The 22766-nt window shown below is 43.6% G+C and overlaps 1 protein-coding gene across 2 annotated transcripts in view; it reads left to right on the forward strand.

The window, feature by feature from the left end:
* Positions 1–16557, forward strand: part of LOC122539275 (small integral membrane protein 43-like) — a 32578-nt gene extending 16021 nt beyond the window's left edge. The window contains exons 2-3 of one of the 2 annotated variants that reach the window (XM_087979817.1): positions 14140–14176; positions 14739–16557. The gene's annotated coding sequence lies outside the window, so the exon portion shown is untranslated. The remainder of the gene's footprint in view (positions 1–14139; positions 14177–14738) is intronic. The other variant, XM_043673976.2, reaches the window with a different exon arrangement.
* The last annotated feature ends 6209 nt before the right edge of the window (positions 16558–22766 follow it).

Genomic DNA, 22766 nt, shown 5'->3' on the forward strand with positions numbered 1-22766 from the left:
CGTGTTATGGTGTAGTTACAGGCTGCCTACCATTGGTGTGCCATGGTAACTCAAACCTATAGCTATTTTGTTTTCAACAGATTTTGAATTTTTTTTCTCTGTTTATTTAAGCGTCTGATGACCATTTTATTGCTTTTCATCCAATGGATTGGATTTACTTGGATCTCGTTTGCTCTCTCTGCTTTCCTGGTGGCATATTGACCGGCTTTGAGTTATGAGCCAATTTTAATTATCACAATAACTGGCAACTTTTGAAAGCAATTAAACCTCATTGTACCTTACAAATATATAGTGTTAGCTCTAAATGGCTCATTATGTGCCTCAGTTTAAGTAAATATTAAGTTAAATTTGCAGTCAAAATAATTATGAACATTTCTAATTCTTGAAAGACAAACTGCTGGTGAAACTTCACAACAGTCCATTATTAACTGTAGTAGTAAATGCATTATTAGCAACGACACAAAGGGGATGCTAATTTTAAATTATTTACAGGGAGATGATGGTTTTGTGGCAGTCTCACTGATTTATTAATGCAGAGACCCAGCCCACTTCTCGGGACATGAGTTGAAATCTCCAACAATCCCATCACTACCTTCAAAATATTGTCCATCTCCAACTGTGCAATGGCACATCTGCCACATCATCACTGCACTCCAATACTCTCCCCATCATTTTCCCAGTATACTGGATCCACAAACTTTTAGCTCATTCTCAGAGAACCAGAAGAGAAGACCACACCATCAGACCTCTGCAGTCTGGTCTGATTTCACCATCCATGTCAGAGTGGACTCCATGGTCCAGAGGAGTGGCTGGCAGTGCAACAGCAAGGTCAAAGGTCTTTACTCACCAGGATAAGTTCACACCCTTCTCTCTGCTACCTCACACCCACTGTATCTCTGCTGCTACACCACTTCTTAGCAAGAGTTATTGCTCTACCACTTCCTTTACTATGATTTGGAGTTGTCAGTGTTGGATGTACAAAGTTAAAAATCACCACAACACCAGGTTATAGTCCAGCAGGTTTAATTGGAAGCATTAGCTTTCAGAGCACCGCTCCTGATGACTATAACCTGGTGTTGTGTGATTATTTGCTGCCCATATCCTAATTTGTAACAAATCCTATCTAACCATCAGTCCTGTTCACAGATTTATAAAGGTTCTCAGTCTAGGAACTCATTCTAAAATACTTATTCTAGTTTCAAATCCTTACATGACCTTACCTCTCTATCTCTAATATATTCCAGCTCCCCCACCCCAACCTAACCTGACCTGACCCACCCCAAGTTCTTTGTGCTCCTTGAATTCTGGCCTTTTGCACACCCACAATTCTAGATGCCCTATCACAATGTCTTTTCTTCAGCTGCCTAGGCCTTAAGTTCTGAAACTCCTTCCCTAGTCCCCATTGTCACTACCTTTCTTTTCCTTAAATATAGTTCCCAAAATGAGCTTACCTTTCAAAATTTTGTTTACGAGTGCTAATATCCAGACGTAATAGTTTGGTGTCACATTTTGTTCAAGAATATTCGCACGAGCCACCTTCAGATGTTTTGTCAGATAAATAGACTCAGTAAACACAAGTGATTGTGTTGTCGCAAGGCTTCATGAGAGAAAAGTAATCTCTATTTACATTTTCCACCCATTTTGACATAATCGTTCAATCACACATAAATAGCACTGTTAACATAACTTCAACTTATCATATTATCCTTCCTGCGTTGACATTGACTGTGCTTGTTGCGTATTTTTATTTGTCTTTCTTTTGACATGGGGAGCTCTATGTCACCAACCTTAATGCCAATATTCTCCGACGTATTAGATGAAGCACAGTTAATTTCATTCAAAGTTACTGCTTTAATTTCAGAGTTGATGACAGCAATCTTCATGTTATTCTAAGCCTGGTATCAGCAGTGAACGAACACAAATAAAAGCCATTCTGTGAAACTAAGACAAAATGGCAGAACCTCTTATCCCTGTAAAATTAGGATTCAGGAGATCTTTTTAGAAGAACATTAATCTGTCATTCTTTTTTGTAAAGGACGTCAGCTGTTCAGAAGTCACAAAATAATAATCTGTTCACTGTTTGATCAGGGTTTCTGATAATAGGGAGACACAAACTCCGATACCTGAATTTCAACAGGTACACTGATAAGATTCCCTACAGTGTGGAAACAGTCCACACCGACCCTCCGGAGAGCAACCCACCCAGACCCATCTCCCTCTGACTAATGCACCTAATACTATGGACAATTTAGTGTGGCCAATCAACCTGACCTGCGCATTTTTGGATTGTGGGAGGAAACCAAAGCAAACCCACACAGATATATGGAGAATGTGCAAACTCCACACAATCACCCGAGGCAGAAATTGAACCCAGGTCCCTGGTACTGTGAGGCTGCAGTGCTAACCACTGAGCCGTATATTCAATGCCAGACTGAAGAAAATGTTTCCTTTCCACGTTTTTAATGGGTTCGAGCAACCTCCCAATACACCAAACCTGAAATTCTTATGACACAAACATTAATTTGGTTAGAGATGAAATATAGATGGCTCTGTAACCCTGCCAAACACAACCCTGTAAGAAATGAAAATAGAGATTGCTGAAAAAGCTCAGCAGGTCTTACAGCAGCTGCGGAGAGAAATCCAAGTTAATATTTCAGGTGGAATGACCTTCCTCAGAAGGCAGCTCAGAAAATGTTGGTTTCTATGCAGAGGATAGGGCGTGAAGAGGAGTAACTGATTAGATTAGATAACTTACAGTGTGGAAACAGGCCCTTCGGCCCAACAAGTCCACACCGACCTGCCGAAGAGCAACACACCCATACCCCTACATTAACCCCTTCACCTAACATTACGGGCAATTTAGCATGGCCAATTCACCTGACCTACACATCTTTGGACTGTGGGAGGAAACCGGAGCATCCGGAGGAAACCCATGCAGACACGGGACAATGTGCAAACTCCACAAAGTGGGGATAGATCCCAAAGTGAGAGACAAGAACAGTTGGACGACAAAGGGGTGGATAACAATCTGACTAGAGGGTGAATTGCTATCAATGGGGGCTGTTAGTGACTAGCAATGGGCTGTGTTGTAGTAACAGATTATGTGATAAGAGGAGCAGAACTTCTTCAAGGTAGAAGAGAAGGGGCAATGAGTTATACTACAATCTCTGAAGAAGAGTCACTCGACCCGAAATGTTAACTCTGACTTCTCTCCACAGATCCTGCCAGACCTGCTGAGCTCTTCCAAGCAATTTCTGTTTTTGTTTCTGATTTACAGCATCTGCAGGGTTTTTTTTCAATTTCTACAACCGTCTAAGGTATTGTCTTATCATCTCCACCCTGAATTATGCTCTTAGCAATCACTCTGTGGTTATAAGCTGAGGAAAGGACTTTTCCAAGGATTGGACCATTGGGACTCAAGTCGCAACTTAGCCTTCCACATTCCTGCCCTGGAAGTGGCAAGGAGGGGCAAATAATTAAGCGAATTGTTCTTTCAAGCCTTTATTGCTCATTGGCTAACAGCCTCAAGGAGGGTGTGGCCAGTATTTGAAGCCAAATTGGTGCTTGATCTGATGAGCTTTCTCATTGTTGGGAGCACCCAGTTAGTTGCCCATCCCCATGAATTTGAAATCAAGAATGCCTCTTTTGTTTATTGCTCAAACCTTCTCGGCCGACTTTCTCAAACATCCAGAATTAGTCGTAATTGTGATTCTCTAACTTATACAAAGGCAGATGGCAGCTCGGGTACGGATTAAAATAAAAAGCAAGGTCTAACTTTTGTGTCACAAAGTCAGCTGTGTAGTAGTATTTTGGAGCAGTGTAGCTGCCTTTTCAGAGCAGAGTGCATATGGGCCACAGTTGGAGAGGCTGCTCAAGAGTTGGGAATGCCTAGTAGGAAAATTGTCACATCACTGAGCATATGATGAGTTGTCAGTAGTGACATAGGGTGGCACAGTGGTTAGCACTGCAGCCTCACAGCGTGAGGGACCTAGGTTAGATAAGGATGCAACCGCTGTGCCACAAGAGGACCCCAGCCAAGGTCTTTCTTTTCACTTTTTTTAACCCCTTGCCCTACCATTGCACCCAAGAGGGCCCAACAGTAATGCTTATATTTAACCCTTTACGCTACCATGAATCACCCATGGCTGTTTATAATATTTTTATTCACAGTGACACCATAAAAAGACACCATTGTGTATGTACTTTATTATTCATTTCTCCACCACCAGGAAAACATCTATGTGGCCAATTGAACATTCACAAGCAAATCCTGTTAAGGGTAATGCTGCCATTACAGTGTGAACTGGGCTTTAGGGAGGGAACTCAATCAAAATGGAGTTGGAAATAAAATACTCCATTCCCCCATGGTGCCCACCTCTTCCTAAAGGTGTTAAAACATTGGTGGATGCTGTGTGACCCATCTTCAATGACACCCAGGTTCAAATCTAACGGCGGAAGATGGGTGGGCAGTCAGCACAGACGACCATCTGCACAGCCCACTGCCTGGACCAGTTTATAGCCAATAGCAAGTGAGGACTGCAGATACTAGAGATCAGAGTTGAGAGTGTGTTGCTGGAAAAGCACAACAGGTCAGGCAGCATCTGAGGAGCAGGAGAATTGACGTTTTGAGTTTCTTGCTAGCCTGGCCAGGCCCAGGAACACATCCACAAGGAGGGCCTCCAATCAGCCCAAACCCCTCCGCACCGGGGGCCAAAAGATCAGGTGCTTGGGGCTGAAGTGCAACCAAAAACACGACAGAAGATTTTTCTAAATAACTAAAAAGGGAGCGGAAATGCTTACAACTGATCATTTACAAGGTCCATTGACTCCATAGTGTTGCAAAGTAAACAGTTGGACTAGGAGTCAGTGAACCACCGCAATCTGCGGTTATAGGTTACTACTATGCAGAACACCCTCCACCCCAGGGCCCTGAGGGAAAGGGGGAGGCCTCCTGTGTAGACAGCCTGGCAGTAAGTAGGCATGCCAAGGCATGTCCAGGCAATGGACAGAAGAGTCGAGGTGGATGGTGTGCAGCAGCAATCTATACAGGAACCACTATTTTTCCTTCCTGAGAGACACACAACACATATTCAGGAGGCAGCTCAGGGTGAAGGCTTCTGAGGGACATTTGGGACTTTGGGGCCAATGGGAAATTCCTTCCCAGCAGGGGTACAAGCAGATAGGATCCCATCATGCACTGGCTCATCCTCCAAATGATGCGCAACGTCGAGTCTGAGCACTGCCATTTTCAGGTGTTGGATGGCATCGACTGCGAGCTAAATGTCCATTGCCACAGCAACGCCCAGCCCAGAACTCCATCACTCAGTGCCCAGACCTCCGCCACTCAGTGTTCAGAACTCCATCACTCAGTGCCCAGACCTCCGCCACTCAGTGCCCAGAACTCCACCACTCAGTGCCCAGACCTCCGCCACTCAGTGCCCAGACCTCCGCCACTCAGTGTTCAGAACTCCATCACTCAGTGCCCAGACCTCCGCCACTCAGTGCCCAGACCTCCGCCACTCAGTGCTCAGAACTCCACCACTCAGTGCCCAGACCACCACCATTCAGTGTCCAGACCTCCGTCACTCAGTGCCCAGACCTCCGTCACTCAGTGCCCAGAACTCCACCACTCAGTGCCCAGAACACCACCACTCAGTGCCCAGACCTCCGCCACTCAGTGCCCAGAACTCCACCACTCAGTGCCCAGACCACCAATACTCAGTGCCCAGACCACCAACACTCAGTGCCCAGACCTCCGCCACTCAGTGCCCAGAACTCTACCACTCAGTGCCCAGACCTCCGTCACTCAGTGCCCAGAACTCCACCACTCAGTGCCCAGACCTCCGTCACTCAGTGCCCAGAACTCCACCACTCAGTGCCCAGAACTCCACCACTCAGTGCCCAGACCACCAACACTCAGTGCCCAGACCTCCGTCACTCAGTGCCCAGAACTCCACCACTCAGTGCCTAGACCTACGTCACTCAGTGCCCAGACCTCCACCACTCAGGGCCCAGAACTCCACCACTCAGTGCCCAGACCTACGTCACTCAGTGCCCAGACCTCCACCACTCAGTGCCCAGAACTCCACCACTCAGTGCCCAGACCTCCACCACTCAGTGCCCAGAACTCCGTCACTCAGTGCCCAGAACTCCATCACTCACTGCCCAGATTTCCACCACTCAGTGCCCAGAACTCCACCACCAGTGTCCAGACCTCCGTCACTCAGTGCCCAGAACTCCATCACTCAGTGCCCAGAACTCCACCACTCAGTGCCCAGACCTCCGTCAATCAGTGCCCAGACCTCCACCACTCAGTGCCCAGAACTCCACCACTCAGTGCCCAGACTTCCGTCACTCAGTGCCCAGACCTCCGCCACTCAGTGCCCAGACCTACGTCACTCAGTGCCCAGACCTACGTCACTCAGTGCCCAGAACTCCACCACTCAGTGCCCAGACCTACGTCACTCAGTGCCCAGACCTCTGCCACTCAGTCGCCAGAACTCCACCACTCAGTGCCCAGACCTACGTCACTCAGTGCCCAGAACTCCACCACTCAGTGCCCAGACCTACGTCACTCAGTGCCCAGACCTCCACCACTCAGTGCCCAGACCTCCGTCACTCAGTGCCCAGACCTCCACCACTCAGTGCCCAGAACTCCGTCACTCAGTGCCCAGACCTCCACCACTCAGTGCCCAGAACTCCGTCACTCAGTGCCCAGACCTCCGTCACTCAGTGCCCAGAACTCCACCACTCAGTGCCCAGACCTACGTCACTTAGTGCCCAGACCTCTGCCACTCAGTCGCCAGAACTCCACCACTCAGTGCCCAGACCTACGTCACTCAGTGCCCAGAACTCCACCACTCAGTGCCCAGACCTACGTCACTCAGTGCCCAGACCTCCACCACTTAGTGCCCAGACCTCTATCACTCAGTGCCCAGAACTCCACCACTCAATGCCCAGACCTCCACCACTCAGTGCCCAGACCTCCGTCACTCAGTGCCCAGACCTCCACCACTCAGTGCCCAGACCTCCGTCACTCAGTGCCCAGACCTCCGTCACTCAGTGCTCAGAACACCACCACTCAGTGCCCAGAACCCCACCACTCAGTGCCCAGACCTCTGCCACTCAGTGCCCAGACCTCCGTCACTCAGTGCCCAGACCTCTATCACTCAGTGCCCCGAACACCACCACTCAGTGCCCAGAACTCCACCACTCAGTGCCCAGACCTCCACCACTCAGTGCCCAGACCACCACCACTCAGTGCCCAGAACTCCACCACTCAGTGCCCAGAACTCCACCACTCAGTTCCCAGACCTCCGTCACTCAGTGCTCTGACCTCTGTCACTCAGTGCCCAGACCTCTGTCACTCAGGGCCCAGACCTCCACCACTCAGTCCCCAGAACCCCACCACTCAGTGCCCAGACCTCCGTCACTCAGTGCCCAGTACTCTGTCACTCAGTGCCCAGACATCCGTCAATCAGTGCCCAGACCTCCGTCACTCAGTGCTCTGACCTCCATCACTCAGTGCCCAGACCTCCGTCACTCAGTGCCCAGGCCTCCGTCAATCTGTGCCCAGACCTCCGTCGCTCAATGCCCAGAACTCCGTCACTCAGTGCCCAGAACATCACCACTCCGCGTGTCCCTGACTCTAGTCACACGACCGGCCACTGCCCTCCCTTCCATCAGTCACTCGAACCCACGATTGTGGAGGTGTGGATTCCTGACCAACTGCTATCTGACAATAGCCGCTACCCGTGACGGAGGGTAGGCCCAGCACGAGTCAACCATGTTCCAGACATTGATCAGATCCTGATATGGAAGTTACTTTGGCAGCTTAGTGTTGTAATGCATGCCCAGGATCATATTACAGGGCCCCAGTAACAGATAATGGTAGTGCATTGTGATAGGTTAGCTGAATCACTGCTAGATGAGTTAATGCTGAAGATGATGGTGCTGTAATGTGATAGGGTTAAGTATAATGTAGGGAACCAGTGTGGCAGACATTGATTAGTTTAGAAAGATAAAGCAAGCCAGCATGATTGGTTACACAAGTGTCCTGAGGATGAACAGGGGCTGCGTGTCATAACTGAGGTCACGTACCCGTTGGAAGGAGGGTCAATGTAAAGGTATCGCTGCAGGGCCTGAAGGCGGGAAGACACCACTCGCGTGTGAAGGCACACCAGCGACTGACGGTCCTGCTCAGACTCAGAATCTCTGCCGTGACCCAGTACATTGCTTTGTCTCCTAAGAAGTGAACCAATGTTCTCTGGATTTTTGTGACAAAGCCAAGAGGAGGGGTCATGGGGACTAGCTGGTACAATAGAATGGAGGCCACCAGTTGGTTTATAACTAGACCTCAGCTCCTGTAAGACAGCACTCAGAATTGGCCTGTCCAGTGGCCTGTCCAGTGGCCTAAGCAAGCCGAGACTTTGGCCTTCAGTTCCTACCAATTCACCGGCCAGGATTCTATAGCCAGGCTAGAAGCTCCGTTGTAGATATTTTCTAATCAACCTGTTTGGGATGTTATAACACATCTCTGGAGCAGTTGGGACTTGAATCCGGGCTTCCAGGTCCAGGGATAGTGATTCCACCACTGCACCACAAGAGGCCTCCTGTGGATGCTCTTAAAAGAATCACCAATCACTTTCAGGTGAGATGCTGATTGAATTCAAAGGCTGGGGGCGGCACGGTGGCACAGTGGTTAGCATTGCTGCCTCACAGCGCCAGAGACCCTGGGTCCAATTCCCGCCTCAGGCAACTGACTGTGTGGAGTTTGCACGTTCTCCCCGTGTCTGCGTGGGTTTCCTCCGGGTGCTCTGGTTTCCTCCCATAGTCCAAAAATATGCAGGTCAGATGAATTGGCCATGCTAAATTGCCCGTAGTAGTAGGTGCAGGGATAAATGTAGGGGAATGGGTCTGGGTGGGTGGCGGGTCGGTGTGGACTTGTTGGGCCGAAGGGCCTGTTTCCACACTGTAAGTAATCTAATCTAATCTTAAAAAAAATATGAATTCAAAGGCTGCTGCCGAGACAATAGAAAGGTTTGGTGGTTTGTACAGTTTAATATTGCTGAAATAGATAGGGTGTGTGAGGCACGTAAGGAAGGGCTTGGTTCTGACTTCAAGGATTCTGCTCAGACTACTTGTTCCTACTGCAGTGGTTTCTATCTCCCTGGACCTATACCATGACAGGGATGAGCAGATGGGACACGGAGGATGAGGCATGGGAGGAGGGCTCCCATCAGAAAGCCACATCCTCCAGGGTCTGGGGTGGGGGGGAGAATCTCAGCCTCAGTGAAGCACAGTGTGTACAATGCCTTCACATGTTGGACGAGGTGCTTGTTTGAACTCCAACCAATGCAGCTCACCTGGGATGAGGAGAAATGTCTTCATATAAAAGGTAATAAATCCCTGGAATTCTGTCACCTCTCCGAGAGACAGAAATTCAGCTGCTAAGTATATGATAAAGATCAAGAGACTTTTTAGATTCTTAAGAAGATAACGAGATATGGAAATAGTCTAGGAAAGTGTAACTGAGGAGATATGAAGGAGATCATTCAACCTCTTGAGTCTGCTTCACCATCCAATAAGATCTTGGCTGATCTGATTGTCGCATCAATCCAGATTCCCACTCATTCCTGATAACCTTTCCTCCTTTGCTTCGAAAGAACTTATCTACCTCTGCCTTACAAATACTAAAGGACTCTGCTTTCACCATATTCTCAGGAAGACTCATTACTACCAGAGAGAAATAATTTTGTCTAATCTCTGTTTAAAACAGATGATCCCTGATTTTTAAACAGTGGCCCTTTTTCTAGATTCTTCCACAAGACAAAACGTCCTCTCACGGCCCCTATGGATTTTATATGTTTAAACCAAGTCACAGCCAGACCTAGAGGTTCAGGTTCATAATTCTTTGAAATTTGTATTGTAGGTAGACAGGGTAGTTAAGAGGGCATTTAGCACGTTTGCTTTCATTGCTCAGACCATTGAATATATGGGTTGGCATGTCGTTGTTGAGGTTGTACAGGATGTTGGTGAGGCCTCTTCTAGACTGTGTCCACTCTGGTCTTCCATTATTGGAAGGATATTGTTAAGCTGGAGAGGGTTCAGAAAAGATTTACCAGTATATTGCCAGGAATGAAGGGTTTGAATTATAAGGAGAGGCTGGATAGGCTGAGACTTCTGTCAGCATAGGAGGTTGAGGGGTGACCTTATAGAGGTTTATAAAATCATGAGGGGCATAGATAAGGTGAATAGCAAAAGCCTTTTCCCTAGGGTGAGGGATTTTAAGGTGAGAGGTGAAAAATTTTAAAAAGATATGTAGGGCAATGTTTTTACACAGGGAGTGGTCCATGTGCAGAATAAACTTCCAGAGATAGTGATGGATGCGAGTACAGTTACAACATTTAAAAGACCTGAATAAGAATTGTTTGGAGGGATATGGGCCAAGCACTGGCAGATGGGACTAGTTTAATTTGGGATTATGATTGGCATGGATTGGTTGGACCGAAGGATTTGATTCCATGCTGTATCACTCCATGACTTTATTCATACCTAAACTCTAGCGATATAGCCTAGTGTGTCGAACTTTTCCTTGAAAGACAATCCATTTAATCCAGTTGTCAATCCAGTAAACTTTCTCTGAACTGCCTCCAATAGATTTACATCAGTCCTTAAATAAGGTGACCAATACTGTTTGTTCACAGTAATTAGATGCAGTCTCACCATCACCTCATGTAACAGAAGCATAACTTCCATATTTTTGTATAAAATTCACCACATAATAAAAGATTACATGTTATTAGCATTCCTGATTACTTGCTATACCTGCACACCAATCAATTGCAAATATTGTTATTCATGAACTACCATACACAGGGTCCTCTGCTTCTCAGAACTCTGCAATCTCTCACCATTTCGTTAATATGCTGGTTTATTCTTCCCCAATGCAAGGAGTGTGACATTTGTGAAGCTTCCATCCCCTGGTTACTGCTGATCAGAACATTCAGAAATTGTGGTCAACTAGCATCATGTGATCAGTGGCAACCATGTTGTACATCCAGAAAAGCACCAAACGTTCTTGTGTCTACAGCCAACCGTCCATGCCTGTTCCTTACCCCGTCAGAACCTTTACAGCTATACTCATGTCACTGTGCACGCTCCCCTTCCTGGCTGCAGTTGCTTTGAAAAACAACTTTAATGGTCATACATTGTCTTCTAACCAATGGATTATAAAAAATCATCATTATGTCTTCACCCTTGTATTCATTGGTGTGGAACTTTGAGAACATTTTGTAATGCTGCTGCACCCTTTAAAACAACTGTACCAACTGTTTGATACAAGTTTTCTCCATCTGCTTATTTGCATTTTAATTTTTGGTATCAAACTTGTATAAAACCAACAGGAATCATGGAAAAATAGGGGTGAAAGAGGATCAGTGCTGATGTTTTGGCTTTCACACTTGATTTATGCAGTTTTACTGATACAAGTTGATCAGTTCTCATGGGTTATGCTGCCTTGCAGTTTGGGACTGGGCGTTCTGTCCTGCACTGCTGGCAGACTGCTAATTTGTATTGTCTTCACTATTAGTGTGCTGCATCTAAGACTCTGCCTTACCTGGCTGTTGTCTGACTCTCAGAAGTTCCATCAATCTCTTATTTGCACACTATAATGAACAATACTGATTTCTGCAAAACAGTTATCCAGTATAAGTTACTCTTTTCTCAGAGTCTTGTTAGCACGTGACTGCTGATGTCAATGTTACATCATGTCATTAATATTTATATTCTAATTATACTACAACTCTGATATCACCATTACATGTCTTGGTGATATTTGTAACACTTGCATACAATCGCATCAAATCAAGCACCAACAAGCCTGTGGAGAAAAATACAAGCATCAGTAATTCAGATGCCTTCTTGGACATCGATGAAGGCAGGGCAAAAAAACTCTTTGAGATGCCCAATTCAGTGAAATGCACTTCAAAACGAGCACAGATGTCTGTAGGGAGAATAGAAAAAGCAATACTGTCTCAAAGATTGTTTATTATCTGCACAAAGCAGAATTTCAAAAGTTCGGAGAGATTCGTTTGGAAGGGCTTTCCAGTTTTGCTGAGAAAAGTGTATCCTGAAAGCAGCTGAATCTCACTGAACTCTATCCAATCCTCCCCTGACTGCATCAGGAAATGTGGATACTCTTGTCACTGGCTGTCACTCAATATTTCAATATGACCAATGATAACTTGCCAGGCAGATTATGGATGAGCTGCAGCACCACTACATGAATGAGAATTGAAAAACGTTTCGATGAGGATGTTGGACAGAAATACACATTTGATTTTCCTTGCATAAGAAAATTCTCATGTCACTCTAGCACAGTGAAAGATTCAGAAACAATGAGGAAACTACCCCCCCCCCCTCAATTCATGAAACTTAAGAGTTTTTTTATATTGGATTTGTTGGCCTGTATTCACACTTTAAGAAATCAAGCGTTCGAAATCCAGGATCTATTGTTCACCCACACCTTTCAACATTTTTCCAGTGAGTTCAGACATTATTAAGAGCGTTCATTTGGAACTTGGCTGGCCAGAGACGTTGGGTTGTTAGCTTCTAGTCATTATTTAAAATGTGTATAGAATGTGAACTGTTTAGAATTCTTCAGACACATAATGTTCAAAAACTAAAAGGAAAATTTTATTTCCTTTGGTCTGCCAACATCTAAATTTTTCTTCTTACACATTACCATCATGATAATTCTATTCACAGATTAGAGGTAAATTAAAATAAATTTATTACATAAATTTTAGGCTAAAAATATGTTGTTGCCTGTTTATCAGCATAAAGAGGCTGAACACTTCTCCATAACATTCCACTGACACTGTTAATGTTTGTGTAACTGTTTTAAAGTAGAAAATTAATACCAAGGAAATAACAAAATAAGGAATGTCTGCTATTCCTGTTAGAAACAAAATTCAATAAAATTTAGACGAGACCACCAAAGCTGGAAACAAGACAATTTATTCTACGATCTTGCAAGAAAGGACCCCAACTGCAGAAAGCAATTGAAGCGATGATTATTCAAACTATTACACAGTTATACTTTTGAGCTACGTGAGGTCACCTCTTCCGATCCCTACATTAGGAGAAAGTGAGGTCTGCAGATGCTGGAGATCAGTAAGGAGAAAGTGAGGTCTGCAGATGCTGGAGATCAGGGCTTATGCCCGAAACGTTGATTCTCCTGTTCCCTGGATGCTGCCTGACCTGCTGCGCTTTTCCAGCAACACATTTTCGATCCCTACATTACCCAATCTTTCTTACTATTTCGCCTCTGCCCATATATGCTCCACGCCCATTGCCCCCTTCTTTCCAAGTTGGCAATTTTCCCCCTTGCACGTGCTGTCATAAGGCTAAACTCTTATCTCGATGTTCCCTTTGTAACTTCTTTCATTGTCCATAGCTACATTCCATTCTTGTACATACATCTTAACAACGTATCTTTTTCATGCTTCGCTTATATGTTTCAGTAATCTTAGCTTTTTGCTGAAACTGTTGTTTTAAACATTATGGTAAAAGGAATTATTTTCTTTAATAAATCTACATTAAAGTTAGTACTTAATTATCCATAATTATGCACTGAAAAGTAGAGATACTCTTCCCTAAATACCTGCAGAGTTAATAGTTCTCTTGCTGTACCCCTTTTCTGTTTGCTTTTTCTATATCTGTAAAAACAACACTTTTCCCCATTTCTAACATTCCTGAATTCTTTCAGATGTAATAAGATAAAGACAGTTGTTTACTGTAAGCCACCCTTTAAACAGAAATGCAAGTGATGTTAATTAGAAATCAGGAAGTGGGGTATTGATCTTAGAGTGGGAACATCACAGAAACATCGCAGAACATCATAGACTGGGGCTAAAGGATTAAATTATGAGGGCATGTACCTTCTGATTTTTAAAAAAATCTGTATTAAAAGAAAATACTTCTTTTTAAAATTCATAGACCCAGTTTTAAAGACAGATTTTTAAAACTTCAAAATGCTCTGATTTTTAAGAACATCATAACAAACGCTGAATTAAGAAAGTAGGCTGACACATATCATTGACTTTTAGAAATAACATCTTTTTTTCTTCTTTTCAGTGCATGTGATGTGATTTCCTGGGAGCAAAACCCACTTGTAAGTGACACATATATCAGTTAAGGTTTTGCTAATGTTAATAAAATACTATTTTGAAATCCCTATTACTGATTGGGTTCGGTGGCATTAGCCCTCCTACTCAGTGCAGGCTAGGATGATTGTCTTCCGTGAGTCTGAAGATAACTGGTGAGGCTGATTTGGGATCTGTAGGCTCTATGGCAGATAGGGCATTTCTTGTCAGGTTGTGGATAATTAGCTGGGGTCATTGCTTATTATTTTCACTGCTCTTGCTTTCCTTCTTCACTTTGTCACCATTGGATTTCAAGATGCTGGGTTCCTTCCATATGGACCCAGTCTATGGTCATGGCCTCCCAGGGGCTTGTTACATGTTAGTCACTCCCGAGAATTGTCTGAATTTCTTACTATCTTGAGAAGGAATAAACTACCCCAAATCTGCACAAAATACAACTTGGTATTAATAGTAATTAGTGGTTCCTTAACCAAATATTTGTATATTTTATCTTTCTACTTGCAGATTAAGCAAACATTTAGGGAAATACGACTGGACATGAATCATTTCATTTCTTTTCTCTGTCCAAAGGCAGGATCAATCACAGTGCTGTAACTTCCATCATGGAAAGGGCAAGGAGGTAGGTGCCAAGTCTACTCCAGTCAGAAGGGGGATCGAATTCTACACTATTGGCACCAGTCTGATCCATAGTGGCCGTCCAGCCAATTGGCTCCCAAGAAGTCTGAGGTGCCATGTTGTCATGCACTTTTCCATGCCTATTCTAGTCCGAAACTACCCACAGCGATGGTGGAAGCTCCAAATTTCTTTCCATTTCATGGCTGACCAGGAATCTCTTCTACCCTTACTGCCTGCTTTGGGCGAATCATGGAAAGATTTGCAGATTGATTCTCAACCAACTTAACTGAATTATGAACACATCTTCCCTGACTATCAAGTCCTGGGGTGGGCATTGGACCTGCATCTTCAAGCTCAAGGCAAGAATGCAACAACAGTACCCCACAAACCTCACAAAACAACTTGCTGCTTTATTTTGTAGTACAGTGAACATACAAATCACCAATTATAAACAGTGCTTTAATTCTATCAGTCCAACCTGTTTTCATGCTATAATGTAAAATAAACAATGTCACATACTTTCCCACAACTTTCTGCTTGTTCAGTTTCATAGAGTTTAATTTTCTAACTGTTAAATTTGAGCCATACGTCAACTGCATAGATTATGCCCCTCACCCCACAAAGATTTCAGAAATTTGTTTTTTCTATTGAATTCCCAAAACTTTTATTTCAAACATACAATTAATGCATATAAATATATTACAATTGTGCTGTTATTAACTCCCAAAACAAGTAGTTAGAAATAATAATAGATATTAATGTTAAGTTTTTTATTGATAATAAGAGAATGAGGATAGATGGCAAACTTTTTAGTCAATCATTGTTTTTGGCTGCATATATTGAACTAATAAATCTCTTCTCAACAATATTGTTTTTCTTATTTACAGCTTAAAACTGCATAAATTATGAATTTTGACCATTTTGAGCCCAAGATTTTCCATCCCTTAAATCTAGGCAACAGAAAATGCTAACATTTACGTCCTATGGAAATCACATTGGCTAGTCTGTGTTTAACAATGGGACTAGATTGTAGTGAAGGTACTATTCATGTCTCTGAGTGAGCACCGAATAGTCTGAAGAGGGAGGGGGATCAGCTTGAGGTATTGGTATTGACAACACAGGCAGAAAGAGAGATGAGGTCATGCAAAGGGAGTTCAGGAAGTTAGGTAGCAAGTTGAAAAGCAAGACCTCAGGAGTTGTAATCTTGGGATTACTTCCTGTATTACATGTCAAGAAGACTTGAATAGATAGTGCAGTTAAATACATGGCTAAAGAGCTGGTGTAGAAGGAAGGGCTTCAGATAAGTGGATCATTGAGATGTCCTCTGGGGAGGTGGGACCTCTACAAGAAGGACAGGTTGTACCTGAACTGGAGGGGCACCAATATCCTGGCAGGGAGATTTGCTCGTGTCACTCAGGAGATTTTGAACTAATATGGTTCAGGAAGCAGTAACCAGAGCAGTAGATCAGCAAGTAAAATGACCAAGGAAGGGTTAGAGACTAAGGTCAACAAAGTTAAGAGGAAGAACAGATGGGGGACGTTATTTAACACAGCAAGATGGGTGGTCAGAAGTGCATTTGTTATACGAGGAGTATGACAGGTATGGCAGATGAACTTAGAGTTTTGATTAATACATATAGCTATGATGTTGTAGCTATTACAGAGACTTGGTTGAAAGAGGGACAAGACTGGCAGCTTAACATTCCAGGATTTAATTGTTGCAGGTGAGATAGAGAGGGATGTAAAAGAGGTGGAGGAATTTCATTGCTGACCAGGGAGAATATCACAGCTGTATTGAGGGAAGACACATTTGAGGGTTCATTCAGTGAGGCCATATGGGTAGAGCTCAGGAATAGGGAGGGTGAAATCACTTTGATAGGATTATACTTCAGGGCAGATGCTGGAGATTAGAGTCAAGTTTAGAGTGGTGCTGGAAAAGCACAGCAGGTCAGGCAGCATCCGAAGAGCAGGATAATCGACGTTTCAGGCAAAAGCCCTTCATCAGGATTGTTCTTCAGGCCTCCCAACAGCCAATGGGTGGTGGAAGAACAGATGTGTAGACAGATTATGGAAAAATGTGAAAACAAAAGGATTGTTCTGGTAACTAATTTTAACTTCCCCTGTATTGACTATGATTCATTCAGTACCAGGGACTTAAATGGGGGAGAATTTGATGGGTGTGTCCAGAGTGGTTCTTTGAAACAGTATGTAAATAGTCTAACTAGGGAAGGGGCCTTACGAGACCTGGTATTGGGGAATGAGCTTGGCCAGGTGATCAAAGTATCAGAGGGGGACTGTTTCGGGAACAGTGACCATAATTCTTTAAGTTTAAAGCTATTTATGGATAAGGATAAGGTTAGTCCTCAGGTGCAAGTACTGAATTGGAGCAAGGCTAATTATCGCAATATTGGACAGGAACTGAGGAATGTAGATTGGGGGGCAATAGTTTTTCACAAACAGGATTAAGGATTGTCCCAAAGCTTTTTATGCACATATCAGGAGCAAGAGAGTAGCTCAGGAAAGGATAGGTCCATTCAAGGACAAAGGGGGAATGTATGCATGGAGCTGGAGGAAGTGGATGGAGTCATTAACAAATCCTATACATCAACAGAGAAGGACGCGATGGTTGGTGAGTCTTGGGAGGGGTATGTTGACGTTCTGGGGTATACCAATGTAAAAACGGTGGTGTTGGTGTTTTGAAAAGCATTAATATAGTGAAGGACCTGATGGACTTCTTAGTGATAGGCAGCATGGCTTTGTGCAGGGAAGGTCGTGTCTCACAAACTTCATTGAGTTTTTTGAGGAAGTAACAAAGATGATTCATGAGGACAGGGCAATAAAACTTAATGGTAAGGTCCTAGGGGGTTCTGCTGAACAAAGAGACCTTGGAGTGTCGGTTCATAATTCCTTGAAAGTGGAGTCGCAGGTAGATAGGATAGTGAAGAAAGTGTTTGGAGTTGGGAGGTCATGTTGCGGCTGTAGAGGACATTGATTAGGCTACTTTTGGAATATTGCGCGCAATTCCGATTTTCCTATTGGAAAGATGTTGTGAAACTTAAAAGAGTTCAGAAAAGATTTACAAGGATGTTGCCAGCATTCGAGGATTTGAGCTATAGGGAGAGGCTGAACAGGCTGGGGCTGTTTTCCCTGGAGCCATGAAGGCTGAGGGGTGACCTTATAGAGGTTTATAAATTCATGGGGACATGGATATGATAAATAGACAAAGTCATTTAACTGGGGTGGGGGAGTCCAGAAATAGAAGGCATAGACTTAGGGTGAGAGGGGAAATGATATACAAGGGACCTAAGGGGCTATGTTTTCACACAGAGAGTGGTGCGTTTATGGAATGAGCTGCTAGAGGAAGTGGTGGAAGCTGGTACAATTACAACATTTAAAAGGCACCTGGATGGGTATATGAATAGGAAGGGTTTGGAGGGTTACGGGCCAAGTGCTGGCAACTAGGACTAGATCATGTTGGGGTATCTGGTTGGCATGGACAAGTTCGACTGAAGGGTCTGCTTCCATGCTGTACACCTCTATGACTATGACTCTACGTTATCTACATGGACTTCAGCAAGGCCTTTGGTCAACAAGCAGGCGGCTGGGAGAACAACAGCAAGCCAGGCAGCATCGGGAGGTGGAAAAGTCAAAGCTTTGGGTGTAAGCCTTCTTCAGGACTGGACCTCCCAGTCACCGCCCACTTTAATTCCCCTTCCCACTCCTTTTTCAATATGACCATCCTTGGCCTCCTGCATTGCCGCAATGAATCAAACCGCAAATTGGAGGAACAACACCTCATCTTCCACCTAGGTAGCCTACAGCCCGGAGGACTCAACATTGAGTTCTCTCATTTCAAATACCCTCCCTTCCCATTCCCAACTCCCTGCCCAGTCCCTCCCCGCCTTCCATTCCTCACAGCCACCTACCGGATTCATCCCTCCCATTGACCAACCAGGTGTACCCTTAATCTGTCTTCACCTATCCCACCTCGCCATCCTGCCCCCTCCAACCCTTTTATCTGCAGCTCCCCTTACCCCCACCCCCAGTCCTGAAGAAGGGTTACACCCAAAACATTGACTTCTCCACCTCCTGATGCTGCCTGGCTTGCTGTGTTCTTCCAGCCTCCTGTTTGTCTACCTTGAATTCCAGTGTCTGTAATTTTTTTTTGTCTTTTAGCAAGACCTTTGACAAGATCCCCCATGGCAGGCTGATACAAAAGGTGGTGTCATGTGGGATCTGCAGTGAGATGGATATAGAACTGGCTTAATCACAGAAACCAGAGAGTAGCAGTGGAAGGGTGTTTTTCAGACTTGAGATCTGTGACCAGTGGTGTTATACAGGGATCAGTGCTGGGACCCATGTTGTTTGTATTATATATAAACGACTTTGCATAGAATATGGCTTGCGTGATTAGTAAGTTTCAAGAGTGTGGTAATGGAAAAGCACAGCAGGTGCTTTCGGGCATAAGCCTTTCACCGGGGCTGATGAAGGGCTTATGCCCGAAACATCGATTCTCCTGCTCCTCAGATGCTGCCTGACCTGCTGTGCTTTTCTAGCACCACACTCTCGACTCTGATCTCCAGCATCTGCAGTCCTCACTGTCTCCTCCTGATTAGTAAGGTTGTTGATAGAAAGATAGGGGGAGCTGCGGATGGTGAGGAGGATTGCCAGAGGATACAGCAGGATATAGATAGCTGGAGACTTGGGCAGACAAATGGCAAATGGACATTAATTCAGGCAAATGCGAGGTGATGGATCTTGAAAGATCTAATGCAGGAAGGAAGTGTACAGTAAATGACAAAACCCTCAATAACTGCAACATACAGAGGGATCTAGGCGTATAGGTCCATAGTTCCCTCAAAGTGGTAGCATAAGTGGATAAGGTAGTCAAGAAGGCATGTGGCATGTTTGCCTTCATTGGTCAAGGCATAAAGTATAAACATTGGCAGGTCATGTTGTAACTGTATAGAACTTTAGTTAGGCCACATATGGAATATTGTGCACAGTTTTGATCGCCACATTACCAGAAATGATGTAGCGCCTTTGGAGAGGATACAGAAATGGTTTACCAGGATGTTGCCTAGTTTGGAGGGTATTAGCTATCAGGAGAGATTGGACAAACTTGGTTTGTTTTCACGCAAACATCGAAGGCTGAGGTGTGTGACCTGATGGAGGTTTAAAAAAATGATGACAGGCATGGATATAATGGATAGTCAGAGTCCTTTCTCAAGGATAGAAATGTCAGTTTCTAAGGGATATAGATTTACGGTAAAAGGGAGTAAATTTGAGGACGATGTGAGAGGAAAGTTTTTTCACACATGGGCCTGGACTGTGATTCCAGAGGAAGTAGTGGAGGCTGATACAACAACAACATTGAAGAGGCATCTTGTGAGTTACGTAAATAAGTAGGGAATAGACGGATATGGAACACGTAGAGGCAAAAGGCTTTTAGTGTAGAAAGGCATCATGTGTGGCACAGTCTTGCTTTGACGGGCCTGTTCCTATGCCATACTGTTTTTTGTTCTATTGGAACACATAGTAAGTTGGGAGGGGTGGTTCAAAGGGACTTAGTGATAATTTGGGTCCCATTCCCTGAGCATTCATCTCCCCCCAACATAGGTTTTAGACTCTGCCCCTCTGTAAACTCCAAAGTAAATGAAAACATTTCCAAAAAATTGGGAATGACCCTCAAATTAGTGAGGCTCTCTGAACAAATCCTGTTGACACATAAAGTCTTTCTCAGAGATTTAGCCACACGTTTTTCAATTACACCTTTCCAAAGATTTTACAGTATATCATTTTCCTTTGCTCAACAACTTCACACTGTGCTCTCACTTAGTTGATCCTGATTTCTACATAACCCAGAAAGCCAGAACGCTGGGTGAGATACTCTGTTAACTGCCTCCTTGATTATTTTAATTTCTCACTTAACAGCATCAAATTTGTTAGTCAGACAGATAATAGAATCATAGAGTCATAGAGATGTATAACAATGGAAACAGGCCCTTCAGTCCAACGCGGCCACACCAACCAGATATCCTAAATTAATCTAGTTCCATTTGCCAGCATTTGGCCCATATCCCTCTAAACCCTTCCTATTCTTGTACCCATCCAGATGCCTTTTAAATGTTGTAAGCGTACCAGCCTCCACCATTTCCTCTGACAGCTTGTTCCATGCATGCACCACCCTCTGGGTGAAAACGTTGGATGATGCTGGTTCCTGATCCAAAATACTGTTTGGGGCTTTGGCCCATCAAAACCCTTGCACCCCCTCACTGTCTGCATCCCCATTTACATTGAGGATTCTGTTCAGCATTTCTAGAACATCTGTGGGACTTCAACATCTGTGGGACTTCAACATCTGTGGGACTTCAACATCTGTGGGACATCACTCCTTGTCTGGGAACCCTGCTAGAGCCAGAAACCAGTGTCACATCCCAGGACTATCCCTCAGGGACTGTTAATCACTAGCAGCTCTGTCTAACTTGTTGTGTTCTTATGAATTCTGTGATTCATCATAAGCAAGTCATGAAACTTTTACTAATATTACATAAATAATAAATTCCATTTTTACTGTGAATGGACCCACTTGAAGATTGAAATAATTTTCCTTCTGATCTCATTATTTTACTATATAACTGTAGAACAATATTCTAGATGCTAATGATATGAAAAATAGGAATAGATTACAATTTAGTTTATTTCATTCTCAACTGGGGTGAATGAAGCGTGGATATTTCACTTCACTATATATTATTAGCTTTGGCGCCATATCCTTTCTGTAAAATGATTTGCTTTCTAAATATGATTTATTAGACATTTGATGATAATATGTGAATAACTACGCTTTATTTCATGATAACTGTTTCATACTGTAAATATATTCTTTATAATGAACTTAAATTGTTTCAATTGTGGAATATTTTTGTTACCTAGATCTATTTGATACTTAATTATAACAGAGAACTGATTATTAAAAATGTTTAATAACGCAATCTAATTGCGTACTTATGGATCCAACTGGGAATACTTTATGCATTAACTAATAATTTCCCAAGTTGCAATAGTTGATGAATGTGTTGCAATTAAGAACAATGCAAAATATCCTGTTCAAAAGTATACAGTTAACATTATAGGAACGTGACAATGAGGAAGCAACAAAACAATTTTGTCATGTATGTTACTGATAAGCTAATGCATAGCTTTGTTTTGTCATTATATTGGTGATTGCCTTAAAAATGTCCATTTTAATTCCTTTTTTGTTGTTTTCTCTCCATCATTGCAGAAATTTATCATTTAAAAAATCAAGTGTTTTAGGGATACTTAATTGTTCAAACCTAAGCATGTAAACACTTCCATAAACTTTTAATGTTTGTGCAAATGCTTCATTGCTAATTGAAATTTAAAATGTCCTAATATTTTAGAAAATAAATTTCAATATGAAATATAAGTTGCTGTACATTGTAAAGACCAATTTTTTTCGGATTGTGGATTAAAAATGTGGTGAAAGATACTGCTTTAAACCAAGAGACTGAAAGAGGTTATTTGCAGCCTGAAGATGATTTATCTGCAGGTATTACTTTATTTGAACAGTGGGTGAGAAGCTATACACATTGTGCAAGGGTATGTGTGTGCAGGGTAGTTTTGACCACAGATAGTATTTCTAGACTTCGGAGTGCATCTAAGAAAAATTAACAAACAGTGAAATTCACAGCTGACCTTGGAGGAACCTGTGTGAGAGACAGCAGATAAGTGCATGGTTTTTAAGTGTAACCTTGCTGTCTTTTTTTTAAGTACTGAATAGGACATAGAAACAGTACAGGCTTTTCGGCCCTCGATGTTGCGCCGACCTGTGAAAATAATCTGATGCCCATCTAACCGTTCCATTATTATCCATATCTATGTCCAATGCCCATTTAAATGCCCTTAATGCCAGCGAGTCTAGTACTGTTGCAGGCAGGCTGTTCCATGCCCCTTCTACCC

Source organism: Chiloscyllium plagiosum, unplaced genomic scaffold (assembly GCF_037043375.1).
Source record: "Chiloscyllium plagiosum isolate Xiang-an unplaced genomic scaffold, Cpla_swu_hap1 HiC_scaffold_36, whole genome shotgun sequence".
Taxonomy (NCBI): Eukaryota; Metazoa; Chordata; class Chondrichthyes; order Orectolobiformes; family Hemiscylliidae; genus Chiloscyllium; species Chiloscyllium plagiosum.